This window comes from Schistocerca serialis, unplaced genomic scaffold (genome assembly GCF_023864345.2).
Source record: "Schistocerca serialis cubense isolate TAMUIC-IGC-003099 unplaced genomic scaffold, iqSchSeri2.2 HiC_scaffold_1029, whole genome shotgun sequence".
NCBI classification, from domain to species: Eukaryota; Metazoa; Arthropoda; class Insecta; order Orthoptera; family Acrididae; genus Schistocerca; species Schistocerca serialis.
In genome coordinates, this window is record NW_026047216.1 from 7,501 (window position 1) to 12,500 (window position 5,000).

Here is a 5,000-nt window from a genome sequence, read left to right on the forward strand (position 1 = left end):
ATCGTACCTTAACCTAACCTATATCGTACCTTAACCTAACCTATATCGTACCTTAACCTAACCTATATCGTACCTTAACCTAACCTATATCGTGCCTTAACCTAACCTATATCGTGCCTTAACCTAACCTATATCGTGCCTTAACCTAACCTATATCGTGCCTTAACCTAACCTATATCGTGCCTTAACCTAACCTATATCGTGCCTTAACCTAACCTATATCGTGCCTTAACCTAACCTATATCGTGCCTTAACCTAACCTAATTTGTGCCTTAACCTAACCTAATTTGTGCCTTAACCTAACCTAATTTGTGCCTTAACCTAACCTAATTTGTGCCTTAACCTAACCTAATTTGTGCCTTAACCTAACCTAATTTGTGCCTTAACCTAACCTAATTTGTGCCTTAACCTAACCTAATTTGTGCCGTAACCTAACCTAATTTGTGCCGTAACGTAACCCATGTTGTGCCGTAACGTAACCCATGTTGTGCCGTAACGTAACCCATGTTGTGCCGTAACGTAACCCATGTTGTGCCGTAACGTAACCCATGTTGTGCCGTAACGTAACCCATGTTGTGCCGTAACGTAACCCATGTTGTGCCGTAACGTAACCCATGTTGTGCCTTAACCTAACCCATGTTGTGCCTTAACCTAACCCATGTTGTGCCTTAACCTAACCCATGTTGTGCCTTAACCTAACCCATGTTGTGCCTTAACCTAACCCATGTTGTGCCTTAACCTAACCCACGTTGTGCCTTAACCTAACCTACGTTGTGCCTTAACCTAACCCATGTTGTGCCTTAACCTAACCCATGTTGTGCCTTAACCTAACCCATGTTGTGCCTTAACCTAACCCATGTTGTGCCTTAACCTAACCCATGTTGTGCCTTAACCTAACCCATGTTGTGCCTTAACCTAACCCATGTTGTGCCTTAACCTAACCCATGGTGTGCCTTAACCTAACCCATGTTGTGCCTTAACCTAACCCACGTTGTGCCTTAACCTAACCCACGTTGTGCCTTAACCTAACCCACGTTGTGCCTTAACCTAACCCACGTTGTGCCTTAACCTAACCCACGTTGTGCCTTAACCTAACCTACGTTGTGCCTTAACCTAACCCATGTTGTGCCTTAACCTAACCCATGTTGTGCCTTAACCTAACCCATGTTGTGCCTTAACCTAACCCATGTTGTGCCTTAACCTAACCCATGTTGTGCCTTAACCTAACCCATGGTGTGCCTTAACCTAACCCATGGTGTGCCTTAACCTAACCCATGGTGTGCCTTAACCTAACCCATGTTGTGCCTTAACCTAACCCATGTTGTGCCTTAACCTAACCCATGTTGTGCCTTAACCTAACCCATGTTGTGCCTTAACCTAACCCATGTTGTGCCTTAACCTAACCCATGTTGTGCCTTAACCTAACCCATGTTGTGCCTTAACCTAACCCATGTTGTGCCTTAACCTAACCCATGTTGTGCCTTAACCTAACCCATGTTGTGCCTTAACCTAACCCATGTTGTGCCTTAACCTAACCCATGTTGTGCCTTAACCTAACCCATGTTGTGCCTTAACCTAACCCATGTTGTGCCTTAACCTAACCCATGTTGTGCCTTAACCTAACCCATGTTGTGCCTTAACCTAACCCATGTTGTGCCTTAACCTAACCCATGTTGTGCCTTAACCTAACCCATGTTGTGCCTTAACCTAACCCATGTTGTGCCTTAACCTAACCCATGTTGTGCCTTAACCTAACCCATGTTGTGCCTTAACCTAACCCATGTTGTGCCTTAACCTAACCCATGTTGTGCCTTAACCTAACCCATGTTGTGCCTTAACCTAACCCATGTTGTGCCTTAACCTAACCCATGTTGTGCCTTAACCTAACCCATGTTGTGCCTTAACCTAACCCATGTTGTGCCTTAACCTAACCCATGTTGTGCCTTAACCTAACCCATGTTGTGCCTTAACCTAACCCATGTTGTGCCTTAACCTAACCCATGTTGTGCCTTAACCTAACCCATGTTGTGCCTTAACCTAACCCATGTTGTGCCTTAACCTAACCCATGTTGTGCCTTAACCTAACCCATGTTGTGCCTTAACCTAACCCATGTTGTGCCTTAACCTAACCCATGTTGTGCCTTAACCTAACCCATGTTGTGCCTTAACGTAACCCATGTTGTGCCTTAACCTAACCTATAATGTGCCTTAACCTAACCTAAAGTGCGCCGTAACCTAAACTATATTGCGCCTTAACCTGATGCACGTTGTCGCTGAACCTGCTCTGTAATTGTTATGCAACCCGTTAAAGTAGTGTAGTGTTGCCTAACCGCAACCCTCGCAATATAGTTCGCTACTCGCACTGCCCGGTCCCCTGTGTATCGCGTCATGTTAAACACCTTGCAGGTGTTGCTGACTTTCCACATGCTCCTGCTATACACTGTAGTGTGGATAGCAGCAGGACGTACATGCCCCCCCCCCCTTCCCCCCTGCCTTCGCAAGCTGGTCGGTGAGAAGTTTGCATGTTCAATGCCCTTCGCATGCCGACGTACTCAGCCTACGTTGTGGTACGGCCTGTCACCTGTCCGCCGATGTACGCAAAACCCACAAACTGTACTGCACATTGCTCCGTATGTACTGAATGATACATCGTGGCCCATGTGACCGTATGACGACAGCGCCTAGCAACGGCGGACCATACAGTCCAAATATTGTGCACGCAGCTACGTGTCGTCTCCCTATAAGAGCTGGATTGCAGTGTGGTACGCCATACAGACGTGTGGGAGGAACGGACGCCCTGGATGGCGATCAGCATGAGCAGTCTGTTGATGTAGTGGAGCGTGTATTCGGACGTAGTCGTCTCTTCTCACACACCGTGATAGCATGTTGCACCGCGTTCCACATCTGCGACATGCTGCAGAGGCGGGCTGACAGTCGTTCGCGCAATGGACACCGCATACGTACGGGGTCTACCTTCCACGTGTTCTCTAGGCGTGCACATGTTGTTGCGTCTATGTGGGCAGACGTAGTGTGTTGTGACACCTGACACAGGCATGCAATACTCGTTGCAAATGGCGATGGACGTGTACGTTTGCTGGTGACGTTACGCAAATGAACAACCGGTAACCCGTTGTGGTGCGGTTGTTCTCGCTAGAGGTGAATCAGTGTTGGCGACGATCGGTCGAGCTATTAACCGGTTGTTTCAGGGATACCCACCATGCCCACGAACGTGAAAGGGGACCCACCATGCCCACGAACGTGAAAGGGGATCTGGGTGTGAGGCGATACGCGGCGGTGGCTGGGTGGGACCGTCCCCGGCCGGTGAGGGGGGGCCGCCCGGCGTGCTGGCAGCGCGGTGCGTGGGCGCACGCGCTACAGCCGGCTGGTGGGGGCGGCCGGTGGCAGGCGCGCCGGCCGACGGACGCGGCAGGCGGCGCAGCTGCGCGCCGGCGCCCCCTGCTCGCGGCGCCTTGCGGCCAAAGTAGGTCCTCGCGGGCCCGGTGCGAAGCGCGGTGGCCATCTGCAGTGTGCTGGTCCGATTGAGGACTTTGTGCGCTGAGGATGCGCCGCCGCCCGGCGCTCGGCGCCGCGACGCCGTCTGCTGCTCGGTCGCCCCAGCGGTTCTCGCAGGTGGTTTGTATCGCAGCTGTGCGGACGTGTTGGCGCGTGCGCTGTGCTGGGAGAGTTCGCTTCGGCACCCAAGTAGGGCTTTTGTCCTTCTGTGGCGCTGGCGTTGGAGCTGCCGGTCACCGTAGGTGGCGCGTGTTGTCTCCCGCCGGCAATGCCACGACAGCACGCTCCCGGGCCTCTGTCGGCAGCGGCAAGCTCAGTTGGGAGCACGGGTGGTCGCACCTAAAGCGTCTACTCGCCTAACTCCGGGCGATTGCGCCTCTCTCGAACCCGACCAAGTACTTAGGACGGCGCTGCGCGCCGCCGGGACCTGAGAGGGTTTCGAGGTGTGTTGTGCAGGGGAGCTCAGCCTCCTCCTGTTTGCAGAATAATTGAGCGGACGCTTGCGTGTTCGCGCGGGCCCCCGGGACACACTCCCGGGCGGCCGGCTGCTCAGCTCTAGTTGACGCAGCTCCCTGGTTGATCCTGCCAGTAGTCATATGCTTGTCTCAAAGATTAAGCCATGCATGTCTCAGTACAAGCCGCATTAAGGTGAAACCGCGAATGGCTCATTAAATCAGTTATGGTTCCTTAGATCGTACCCACGTTACTTGGATAACTGTGGTAATTCTAGAGCTAATACATGCAAACAGAGTCCCGACCAGAGATGGAAGGGACGCTTTTATTAGATCAAAACCAATCGGTCGGCTCGTCCGGTCCGTTTGCCTTGGTGACTCTGAATAACTTAGGGCTGATCGCACGGTCCTCGTACCGGCGACGCATCTTTCAAATGTCTGCCTTATCAACTGTCGATGGTAGGTTCTGCGCCTACCATGGTTGTAACGGGTAACGGGGAATCAGGGTTCGATTCCGGAGAGGGAGCCTGAGAAACGGCTACCACATCCAAGGAAGGCAGCAGGCGCGCAAATTACCCACTCCCGGCACGGGGAGGTAGTGACGAAAAATAACGATACGGGACTCATCCGAGGCCCCGTAATCGGAATGAGTACACTTTAAATCCTTTAACGAGTATCTATTGGAGGGCAAGTCTGGTGCCAGCAGCCGCGGTAATTCCAGCTCCAATAGCGTATATTAAAGTTGTTGCGGTTAAAAAGCTCGTAGTTGGATTTGTGTCCCACGCTGTTGGTTCACCGCCCGTCGGTGTTTAACTGGCATGTATCGTGGGACGTCCTGCCGGTGGGGCGAGCCGAAGGCGTGCGACCGCCTCGTGCGTGCTCGTGCGTCCCGAGGCGGACCCCGTTGAAATCCTACCAGGGTGCTCTTTATTGAGTGTCTCGGTGGGCCGGCACGTTTACTTTGAACAAATTAGAGTGCTTAAAGCAGGCAAGCCCGCCTGAATACTGTGTGCATGGAATAATGGAATAGGACCT

At 52.1% G+C, this 5,000-nt stretch overlaps 1 non-coding gene across 1 annotated transcript in view; it reads left to right on the plus strand.

The window, feature by feature from the left end:
• Window positions 1-4,082: 4,082 nt before the first annotated feature.
• LOC126429707 (small subunit ribosomal RNA) overlaps window positions 4,083-5,000 on the plus strand; it is a 1,909-nt gene continuing 991 nt past the window's right edge. The window contains exon 1 of the ribosomal RNA XR_007576990.1: window positions 4,083-5,000. This exon is cut by the window's right edge and continues 991 nt beyond it. This is a non-coding gene — a ribosomal RNA (small subunit ribosomal RNA).